At 43.4% G+C, this 12356-nt stretch overlaps 1 protein-coding gene across 9 annotated transcripts in view; it reads right to left on the minus strand.

Moving 5' to 3' along the window:
- LPIN1 (lipin 1) overlaps positions 1 to 12356 on the minus strand; it is a 421902-nt gene that overhangs the window by 162326 nt on the left and 247220 nt on the right. Inside the window, exon 1 of one of the 9 annotated variants that reach the window (XM_085610677.1) lies at positions 8890 to 9084. The exons of the other annotated variants lie outside the window; for them this stretch is intronic. The gene's annotated coding sequence lies outside the window, so the exon portion shown is untranslated. Of the gene's footprint in view, positions 1 to 8889; positions 9085 to 12356 lie in introns of those variants that run through there. 9 annotated transcript variants of the gene reach the window in all.

Genomic DNA, 12356 nt, shown 5'->3' on the forward strand with positions numbered 1-12356 from the left:
TGCACAAAGTGTGAGGCAGTGCAGTGGACAGGGCCTTGGGATTCAGAGAGGCACAGAAAAAAGTTGACATTTGTCTAACAGGGAACAGTACGTAAGACACCCTTCAGTGGCGGAGAACACACACTGAAAGCAATGCCCTTTTACAAACTGTTAAATATTTTATGTGAAGTCGAAAAAAGATTTTTTCTCCTGTGCCTCTCTTCACCTCACTCATATCCGAGGAAATCCTGTCTGTTTCGTCTTTCTACTGCTGGCATCTTTCTCTCTTTTACCTCGGTATCCAATAGTTAGATTGTCGGCTCAACGTTTCTTTCAATTTTCAAGCGCATGTCAATTAACTAGTAGAATCCTGATCTTTCCAGATCCCCTCACTGGGTATTACAGCACTCCATTCTTCACACAGCCCTCCCTTCAACTGTGCAAGCTCCGGTGTGGCCAAAGGGAATAATGTAGATTCACTACAGGACTCTGTTTAAGCCCTCCTCATCCCCAACTGTGTATCTGATAAGAGTAGCTCCAGGTCGCATCGTATTCTAGGGATATCTGGAGGGTGGATCTACCCGGCTTGGATACTCCAAGGTTCCCAGAGCAGATCTTCTCTCTGGAATGATCTACCTATCTCTACTCTGGTTTCTTTTAGGAAAGGATTCTTCCATCCGCATGCTACATTTATCTTCTTATGAGTGAGACTATCTTATCTCTTTTTTCCTCTTCATTAGTTTTGTTTATATTGCATTTGTTGCCCTGCTTTGAACTGCTCCTTCACTTGTGCTCCCTCCGAAAGCATCCTCAATTTTTTTTAATCTGTTAAAATGTATGTTTTATTGTCAATTTATGAAAGAGGCCCAATTTAGGTACATTTTCTTAGATTTTGGTGGGCAGAGTACTCAGCCAAAAATGTGGTAGACTACCACATTTACCCTTCTATTTAAAGTTGGAGGTACCACCATGCTTTCCATGGCAGAATGTATGCTGGTTCTACTGGCAGAAAGCATTGGCTGATGGCCCAACTTGCATCGGGTTGTTGGTCTATGGACAGACTGTCCAATCTTTTGTGAGAAGACATTAAAACATCATTGTTTCCTGTTCAGGGCTGCCAGGAAAAGCCTGATGGGCCCACAAAGAAAAGGGGTTAACAACACCCTCTCCCCCACCCACACCCACGGACCCTCAGAAAAAACTCCCAGCTTGTCAGGGACTTTATTTTTTGTTGTTCGCACTGTGGGAATTTGTCGTTGAAATATTAAAAATGTCACTGTGCTGCTGCACTGAACATGGCTCCCCACAGCAAAGTTTCAGTGCCTTCATAGAAGTCATGGAGGTGTCTTCTGAGACACAAGAGCACTCCTCTGCTGGCCTGGCAGAATAGAGTACAGCCATCCATAATTTAAATAATGCCCTGTGACCCATGCATGATCTGTATGAAATGTGTTTGGCTGTCTCTAACATATGAAACAAAGGGTTCACTCAGGGGAAGAAAAAAGAAAAGAAGAAGGCAAGCCAAGGTCGCAAACAGTACAAATGATAAAATGAGCCAATGCCCACAACAAAGAGACTGAATGAATAACTTGAACTTTATGAGTCACAATCACAAAGTTAAATAAATAATTTGACACTTTTGGACCAGTCAGAATGAATTGCAGTAGCACAGTGCAAAAAGTCTGATGACAGTGAAAAACTGGTGAACCTCTGATCCAAAACAATAATTAAGAAAAACATGAATACAAAAATAATAGGCTGCATTTAAGGAACAGTACATGTGAAAGATCTCTCAATCAGCTGAAGCTTTTCAAATCTAAGAAATAGGTGTTCAATCAACTGAGGCAGTCCATACTAAGAAATACATTGACGTTTCAACCCCAATGGTTTACTTGACTAGGGCCATCATCAGGACAGATTGACAAAAGACATTTAGGGGAAGGCACCCTAAAGACTTCTGCTAAAGTGCACAAAACTAAATATAGAGGGATAAGTCCCGACCAAAGGCGCCGATGAAACCTATTCGAATTAGGACAATGAAGGAGCGATTGAGACTAGGCGAGCCAAAATGCACACTCAAACCCAAGCAGGCAAGCAGACCAGGTATGAAAATAAGCTAACTGAACACATAGGCGAAGGAATTCACAAATATGGCCAACCGTCAAAGACAGGAAGATTTATATAGGCAAACAACACAATATAGAGCAATAGGACAAAGAGAAATCTACAATGCCAAACGAATTTGCTAACACAAAATGGGGGGAAGGAGAAGGGGGTAAAAAAAGGGGAGGGGAAAACTTAGCTCAGCTGAAGAAACTAGCAAGCCATCAGCAAGGTGGAGTTTCAGCACAAGAGCAAATCAGTTTGGAGGTGGGGGAATAAATCCACTAGTAACGGACCGCATATAAGGGTACGAAGATCAGGGAGACCGCTAAATGATCAAATCATTCAAGTGAGATGGGGGCACAGAAAAACACTGCATCCCTAGTAGTGCAAGTCATGCACTGGAGCTGAACCCATCACCATGCTGATAACACACAAAATGAAGAATTGTGGGAGGGGCCTACAAAAATATGTGCGCATGTAATATCACGCATAGCAAGGGGGACTAGGAAATGAAGTCCACTACTTACAAGGCACCTCTTCGAATGGAGAAGAAACATACTAATCACAAGAGTAGGAAAATGTTGATTGCAAAAGCAACAATACGACTGCTAATCACAAGAAATAATAAGTGTCAAACCATTTCAAAGGGGCTAAATAAAGTAAACCCACATGCAAGCTGAGAAGGGCAAGACAGCGCTGTAATCCCCATTAATTGAGGGAGTCAGAAAAACGATGAAATGCAGTGAAGCGGTGGAAAAACAGGACGATCCTAAGTCAAACAACAGACTCAATAATGACAAAACTTAGTCTGAATAAGTACCGCCACCAACGAAGAGTGCAGTGCACTAAAGGCGACATACAGAGTGAGCAAAGAATTAGCAGTGATAGAAAACCATTCAATAAGTACAAGCATCTGGTAGCTGTAAAGCAAATCAACAGTGCAAAGATATAACCATGTTGAGAAGCAAGAATGACAATACACAAAATATGTATACATATGGTGACCCAAATGAAGACATATCCGATCCACCAATGTCTGTCTTTAACTATCAGTGACCCAAAGTAGGTTTACTAGTACTTGCTTTTAAAAGGCTGCAGACAGTATGTTGTTCGTGTGCAATAAAAGTAATGCAATTATGAAACTAAGGTATGTGACAAGGAGCGGTTCAGGAATTTTGTTCTCGTGCAGTGTGGTCACCTTGTGAAGGGTAGTCCCAATTGGTGATGAACGTACCGAGCTCGCGTGCGTCTCACTAATTAGGCAAAGTCCTTTTAGCAACGCATCTCATCTCGCGAGATGAGGACTGTTGCTAAGGAACACTATATAAACAAGCCAGTGCTCAGCCTGGCGTCTTAGCAGCCATAATGGAATCTGGGAAGTATGCAGAGGAAAAGAAAGCATGGCCCTGAAGAAATGCTTACTATTCCCTTGCCTCAGCTGGAAGTCTTTATTAAGGATACAGTAAATTCTGTCATGAAAGAGCCTTAAGACAAAACGCAGAGGTAAGACATGAATCCTCATGACTGTTTGCAAAAATATCATTTATTCAGAAGAAACCAAAGCAAAATGTCCAAAGACATAAAATGTCCATTTAAAGGTCGGCCTTGGACCGGGGAGCCACACTGTTTGATAAATCCTGGTCGCAAAACTCCACCCAGTAAAATCTGAAAACCTTACTATATGGAGGAGCAGGTGGGAGGCAGAATATCGAACTTCTTCCCACAATGGAAAGAGATAGTCCAAGGCGATTGGGTCTTGAAGATAGTGGAAGAAGGATATGCTATGGATTTCAAGGATTTGATTCCAAAGAATCATTTCATAATGATCCCAATTCCCAAAATGGAATGAAAGTGACATGCACTGTTGTCTGGGGTTCAGGACTTGATTTGCAAGGGAGCAATTATCCAAGTACCTTACTCAAAGATAAGATTTTGGTTTTACTCAATAACCTTCTTTGTTCCAAAACTACAAGGAAAGTTTAGTCAAGTCCTAGACTGAAAAAGACTGAACAAATATGTCTGCTACATTTAAATTCACAATGCTATTGCTTCAAATGTTGTCCAAAGGAGATTTTGTGGCAACGTTGGACCTGCAGGATGCCTATTTTCATGTACCAGTCTATTCAGCACCCAAGAACTACTTCAGGTTTGCAGAGGAGAGGATCACTTCCAGTAAAAGGCACCACCGGTCGGCCTCTCATCTTCTCAGAGAATCTTTTACAAAAGGTACGAGCCCAAACGAGGGAGGAACAAGAGTGTGCAGATACTATCAGGCTATCCTTTGATGCAGGAAATCCTGCGTTCGATACCGTCTCTGATTCTATTCTAACACAACATCTTCATCAGATTGGTAACCAGGATGCTGCATTCAACTGGCTAAAGGACTTTCTTACAGACCATCTGCTTGGACAAGGGGGTCCTTCAGGACTCATCTGCTTGGACAAGGGGGTCCCTCAGGACTCCTCCTTGAGCCCCACACTCTTTAACATCTATGTGCCCCCCCCCCAGCCCAAGTGATAGAGTTCTGTGGGTTTTAAATACTCTCCTATGCTGACGACACTCAACTGGTTATCTCATTTGGCACGACAGAAAGTCAAACAGCGATTTATCGCTTGCATGAGGAAAATAGCCATTTGGATGTCCCACAACTGTCTTCAATTAAATGGGGGCAGAACAGATTCTTTAGTTTGGTAAAGCCCAACTCTATTGGTCGAATGACTGGTGGCCAGCTGAACTTGGTCCGACCCCTGTGCCCAGCAGAACAGCTAGGAATTTGGGTATACTTCTGGATGACATTCTGTCCATGAAAGATCAGCTCACTTCCATCTGCGGTACTTGCTTTGGCATACTCAGGAAAGTCTTCCAGTGGCTCCCTTTGAGTTCCTGGAAGAGGCTAATCCAGGCATTAATCATCAACCGCCTGAATTACAGCAATGCTCTGTTCCTTGCCATAAATGAATCTCTGGTAGCCGAAATGCAGGTTGTTCAAAACACTGCTGCCAGAATGGTTAACAGCCTGCCTCCACATACTCCGTCACCCCCCCATACTTAGAGCACTCCACTGGCTCCCCATTAAAAAGAGATCCCTGTTAAAACTCCTTTGCCTCACTTATAAATCTAGGTCAGGACTAGGCCCAAAATATCTCCAGGGCAGACTTACCCCATACCTCCGTGACAGGAATCTAAGATCAAAAAATCAACTTCTGCTAAATCCTCAATGCATTCACACGTCTAAATATAGAGGCCAGGCATTTTCTTATCTCGCCCACTTCACTAGAATAAGCTCCCCCTGTTTATTCATGCATCTCCTAGTTTTTCTGGTTTTAAAAACACCTCAAAATGTGGCAGTTCTAACCAGCTGCTCTCTCGATACCCTCTCATCTCCTGCCGAGATACTCCTTTGGGGTCGAGTCACGCGCTATATCAAAACCCAATTAACATAACATATGCATTCAGCAGTTAGGAAAGCCAAAATGAAGCACATTTGTTTTTCTAATTCTCATGTGTGATGGAAACAAAGATATTAATAGGTCAGAACAAATCAAGACACTTTACTTGGTGATGGACAAATAATCAATGTTCACAGAAACCCTATTTGCTCACATTACCATTTGTAAATCCTATTATAATCTTCAAACTATATGTTTATGTCTAGTAATGACTTCTGAAGTCTACTAGTCTTATTTAACCAGTCAAGTTCACATTGTTTACTCACACTGAACATAATGCCTCACACCTGAAATAAAACCAGCACATACCATTTGCAAATAGTTACATCGAATTGTGTGTAGTGTTTAAATAACAGACAGGACAGTTCAGAAAACAATACTGCCTTAATTAAGCCATATATGCTTGGTGTGCAATACATATTACTACTACAGAAAAGCCCTTAAAATATAGCTTATCCTATATATAGCAATACCAGCATCATAACACAAAAAAGCATTTACAAAGTCAAAAGTTTTGTGTTTTACATGGTAACACATTTAACTTTAGCACAATAGTGTAAGACACACAGGAGGGAGCCAGCATGGGAGGACAGGAAGTGCTAAAGTTGTAAAGTAGTCCCTCCTGGAGTTCAAAGCAAACACTTGAGTGGGAGCAGAATGATACACCTAAACAGCCAATAGTATTAGGTAGGCGTTAAATCTACTCGAATGGGCTGATCCAATAAGTAATTGACACAATCTCAAGCCAATGGTCAAATAAAGCCAGTGGTTGAACAGAGAAGACTCAAAGCCCACTCACTGTCGATTGTTAGCAATAAGTCTATTTGACAGATGCGTTGCCAAAATCCAGACGTAATGATGCCATCCTCCTGCCACCTCCATAAATTCTAGTCGGAGGCTAAAAGATTCCTGACAGGCAGCCTGCAGCACCAGTTATTTACCCGTATAGTTTTAACAGTAACACTGTACGTCTGTGCAAAGTTAGCGCTCATTTCAATGGAAAGTGTGTTGTCTGTAAATGACAATGCGCTGCTACGCCACGCTTTAGTTACAATAACAAAATCGCCCTCCTCATGTCCATTTGAGGTAGGTGGGGCGCGAAGGTCTGTTGTTCTAAAAAGTGGGTTATGGTTCTAAAAGGTTTGGGAACATCTACACTTAATTGATGCAGAAAACTTCATGGACAACGCGAGCTTCGCTGTCGTTTATCTGCTGTCTTTGTAAAAAAAACAACCCCGCATCTAGGGTACCTGTCTATAATTCACAGCTGAAATGCACAGCTGTGGAATGTGGTCTGTGATACATTTCCCAATGACTCTTCTCACATTGCTAACGCAGGAATCTAAGAACACATCCAAACGGTATTGAAATGATTGAACACGAACTAGAATTAAATGAACGTGCGAAAAAGCAGAAATCAAGGCAATGTGTCAGAATTACTGCAGGTGTTTTTCTCTTGTAGACTGTAAATGAAGACATCACGTGCTCAAGTTTCTGATTTTGTGCGTCACCAATAACTCATTACAGGAAATAAGGACACGCAATGAGGTCACCTGAGAGGTTCACCTATAAACTCACAGGCAACGGGCTCGTTGCCAAGATGAGCAACATGGCGAATGAAAACGGAAAAAAACATCATGGGGTGACTCTCGGGCGACCGGAAGCGACACAACAGTAGCAGCACCTGTGAATCATTAAGCCTTAGGCAACACTGATAAACTCACGTGCCGTGCCAATAAGGCATGATTGCATATTGTACCACTGCCAGATCCACACCTCCTTGCTCACTACAATGTTATGGGACACATGACGCAAAACTTCAGCCCGGCAGACTCTGGCAGACCGAGAGCCTCGTTCCCGTCAAGCATGAATGAGAGACTAGCATGCACCCAAGTGAACATGGGACAAGGGCATAGAATTACAGACATCAGTGCGCTGATGCTGGGAACGGAAAAAAAACTCACAATAGCAATACACAAATAAACAGAGGTGGGCAAGCCACTGAAAGCTGGAGCTTGAGGCCTGACTTTGGCTCAGCTCTAGGTCCTGTTGAAACCTCGAGCCCATAACGAGCCGAGCTATCATGTGAAGGCGTCTGCCTGCCTGCCTCCCTCAAACTATGATGTGGGGTTTAGACCAGAGATGCCGACCAGTTTGCAGTCTCACCTCCGGCTCAACTTCCTGTGTTTCTGGACAAATCACTTAAACTCCCCCTGCCTATAAACAATTAATATGACCTAGTGTGATGTAACTAACGCTCATGTAAAGCGGTCCAATACCTTCAGGTGGAGTCCCCACTATATAAAAAACAAAAACAAAATGTACAAAGAGGTAAAAAGTAAAGCCTTAACATAAGGAAAGACAAATAGATACCCCATTTTCTGTCTGATTTGCACTAAGTGAAACCAGAAACCCGGATACATTGCGACTTCCTGCTTAAATTGTGTGATCAAAGGCAAATGTGTTATTTCATCAAAACTCTTTTTTCTTAATTATCGCATATGATAGCCCTTTCAACTGTGCGAGTTCAGAATACCAGTTGTACAAAGAATATTGTGGATAATAGACTGTAATGTTCCTCTATAATAATCTGGGTCACCATAGTGTTTATATAACAATGATCTTGCCTCTTAGTGCACTAAAGGTTCCTGTATAAATATTATCACTTTTAATAGGTACTTCTCGGTGCAGTTGCTGTAATGTGATTTATTAATGCCAACCCTTCAAATGTGAATACATGTTCTTGAATTTTGAAGCTCTATCATATTTCATGTGATGTTTGTAGAGTGATTCAGATAACAAACATTTTCAATGCTCGGCACATGCACGGGCTCTAAGATCTGAGCCAGACCCTCAGCGTGGCTCGCCCTGAAAATCTGTTGGCTGGCCCACCTCTACAAATAAAGCATGCATGACAAAATCAGAGTTGAGAATCAGCGCAGGGGCGCGCGAAAAGTAAGCATTCTGCCGAATTGCATGTATTATATATATATATATTTACAGCAGTAGTTCGGGAGCGAATGATTGCTTGCCCTTTCGCTGCAGCTGAGGTTGCAACACACCTGCACTGGTATCTCGTGATTGAATTTGCATGCCCTTGAAACGCACAATCTCTCACATGATGCCAGCCTTAAATGCTAGATAGTCCTGAGGCGGCTGGAGAGGGTTTATTATGTAGTTCCTTAAAGTGACACTCACACTCCTAAGTCCAAACACAAGGCGTTGGTGCTCGGCACACTGCTGCTATCAGTCTAAGTTACAGCAGCATCTCCTCTCCTGCCCCAACGAGCGTGCACTGAAGCACCGTGAGAAAGCCATGAATCATTCGCGGAAAACACCGTCTGCCGGTACTTACAAGAAGAGTTTACTATTTTTAACGACAAAAGGTCTCGTGCCCCGCCGCCCGAGTTGGCAAGTCAGTCAGATGTGGTGTAGGAGTCAGCATCCCCAAGCCGAGGCTGCCGCGCGTCCCCTCTCCTCTACATCCTGAGCCAGGGGTGCAGGAGTCCTCCACATGCAAAGACCCGCATAACCCGGCCACTACCCTGCGCGAGCCCGCCCCTGCCAGCCAATCAAACCCTGGCCAGGGACACCGCGGCGTCCCCGAAGCCTGCCATTGGACAGTTCTGCATTCTGCGCCCGCCACCTCCCCCGGTATTACTATGAGGCAGGGAGTCGGGAAACACCGCCAGGGTCCTAACGCCGTTGTATCAGTGTGAATAAACCTTCCTCCAAAGCCACCGTTTACTTATTTATTTATTTATTTATTTATTTATTTATTTATTTAATGCGTTTTTATATAGCGCGGACTTTACCCGAAGGTGTCAGAGCGCTTCACAATAGGAACAGTAATGATACATATGGAGAAACATTACAACTGAGCATGTTACAAAATCAAACGGTACGTTACATGAGGCAATAGTGACAATTGTGCAAGTATCAAGAGCAAACACAATACAAGAGGTAGCAAACGATACGTTACAAAAGGAAAAAGTGACGTGTGCAGGTTACAAGAGCATACAAAGTACACGCAGAGGTAAAACATTGCAATAAATGGCAGGCACTCAAAACATTAAAAACACAAGATACATTACATGAGGCAGTGGTGGCCGTTGTGCATGTATCAAAAGCAAACAAAATACAAGAGGTAGCAAACGATACGTTACAAAAGGAGAGGTGACGTGTACATGTTACAAAAGAGTAAAAAGTACAAGTAGAGGTATAATACTGCACTAAATGGCAGACACTCAAAACACAAAAACACACTGGGAAGGCACATCTATAGGCATGGAGAACAGAATTTCCTATAATGGAAGGACTTCCTTCAGAAAATAGAGGGCGTGAAATAAATTTGGAAGTGTCTTTGAAGGAGGAGAGCTTTGAGGTCAGTTTTGAAGGCCTGGGAAGAGCTGGTGGTCCGGAGCTGAGGCGGAAGTGAGTTCCAGATTCTCACCGCGTTGCCTGAAAAGGATTGGGCCATCGATCTTTCCTTCTTGAAAGTGGGAGGCTCAAGCAATACATTTTCTGCATTACATGATGGTCTGGAGCCTCCAGAGAGTTTCAGTTTATTCGCCAGGTAGCGAGGAGAGGAGGAGTGCAAGGCTTTGTGGGTGATACAGGCAGTCTTGTGTGCGCTCCCCCCTCGCTGCATGCAGCATGTGCTATCAGATAGCAGCGCTGCTACTTCTGCAAAGTGTAACAGTATCCTTTATGGGTTATGCCCTACAAATATAGTTTCTTCTATAACAATACCAGCGTCCTAACACAAAACAAGCATTTACAAAGTCAAAAGTGATGCGTTTTATATGGTAACACATTCAACTTTAGCACATTAGTGCAAGACACACAAGAGGAAGCCAGCATGGGAGGACAGGAAATGCTAAAGTTGTAAAGTAGTCCCTCCTGGAGTTCAAATCAAACACTCAAGTGGGAGCAGAATGATACACCTAAACAGCCAATAGTATTAGGTGGGCGTTAAATCTACTAGAATGGGCTGATCCAATAAGTAGTTGACACAATCTCAAGCCAATGGTCAAATAAAGCCAGTGGTTGAACAGAGAATACTCAAAGCCCACGCACTGTATATTGTTAGCAATGTCTCTTTGACAGATGCGTTGCCAAAACCCAGACCTAATGATGCCATCCTCCTGCCACCTCCATAAATTCTAGTCAGAGGCTAAAAGATTCCTGATAGGCAGCCAGCAGCACCACTTATTTATTTACGTATATAATTTTGTGACCAACTCAGAGCATTTCAAACAGAAATTAATTACTTCTATGAAGACACGTATTGCAATAATACTGTTTGAGTGGTGAATGTAAACAATTCAGAGGGGCATTCAAGGGTTGTGGATGAGACACTGATGTCCCAAAAAACAAGACAGGGTACATGTAGAGTTGCAGTTTCTGGAAGTAAAGGATTCTAGCGAGAACAGCAACAGTGTCTCCTGTGGGAACATACAAGGGAGAGTTGATAGCATTACTACATTGGTTGGTGACGTTCACGGTTGCAAAAACAGGCTTGAAAGGTCTTCTTCAATGCTTGTAGGGTGGAAATGGTTCAGAGCTCTGCCAATGGAGTTTCAATGTCAAGGGCGAAGTAGATCTAGTAAACAAAGCGGGAAGGAGTATATGGAAGCTTGGACACAACTACGAGATGGAGGCTGGCAGACCACAGTAGTCAAGTCAAAGAGCAGGAGAAGACGGAGTGAGTTAGGAATGGTGAGGGTAAACGACGGATTACAATGTAGACTAAGGTGAGAAACTTAGATCAAACTCACTGGCTGGTTAAAACCCAACTTGCTTTTCACCTGAAATGGGAGGTGATCAATAACGTGGAAGAAGGTACAGAGCACATGTAGCAAAGTAGACCTCATTGTCAAGATGAATTTGCACAGATGCAAATAATCCAAAGTTGCAATGCACTAACTCCAGTGATTGGAATATAGACTTTTATATACCTTTCCTACATGCAGTATATCAGATGTGCATGCCGCGTGGCTGGACACGTTACATGCAAGCGCGTCCACAGACTACAATCGCCAAAAGCCCTGCGCGTGCCCACCTCCTGTCCCACTTCCAAGGCAAGTCAGCAACAATAGATCTCGCTGGCGACAGCGCTTCGCGCTGCGTTCAACAGGCGAGACCTAAAAACAAAATCCTCCATTAAATTTATATCAATGGGTTTGGTCTTCCTCATGTGTCTACCTGTGCTCCACTAGTATTCTTTTCAAACAACATGCTTAAAATTTGTATAAATAGGCAATTGCAGAAAATGATTGCAGGAACACCAATAATGGCACAGACACTACAACCCGCATGCATTTTGGGGCAAATGTATTCATTTTATAGAATATCCACCTGATCAGATCTCCCCTTCTTGAGGAAGAGCCAGAGGCTGTATTATAGGGGGGAAAAGGCAGCTGTATGCGTATCTACAGATGGAATGACATGCACACAGCAGGGTAGTCCATAGTATTAACAAAATACTGTGTCGCAGTTGGCACAGACGCTTACAGAGCAGCGAGTGAACGCACAACTCAGTGCCTTATCCGACCCTTGAGGGGAGCCAGAAGTCCCCAGTCAGGATGGTGCAGGCTCTCACTCCACCTCCATGATAGAGGCCTTCAAGGCTCTACTTCCATACTCTCAGTGAAGCCTGTGCATGTGGTAGTGCAGCCAGCACTCCCCGTGTTGCACTGACAGTTTCTGTACATGCCCACCTCCGGCTATCTCTTAGGAAGGGTGCCAGGGGTACAAGCACACCATGGTAGGAGTTAGGTTCCTGGTGGCCCACTTCCATGTAAGCTTTCAGGCACAGAT

The sequence above is a fragment of the Triturus cristatus genome, chromosome 6, assembly GCF_964204655.1.
Source record: "Triturus cristatus chromosome 6, aTriCri1.1, whole genome shotgun sequence".
In the NCBI taxonomy this organism is placed as follows: Eukaryota; Metazoa; Chordata; class Amphibia; order Caudata; family Salamandridae; genus Triturus; species Triturus cristatus.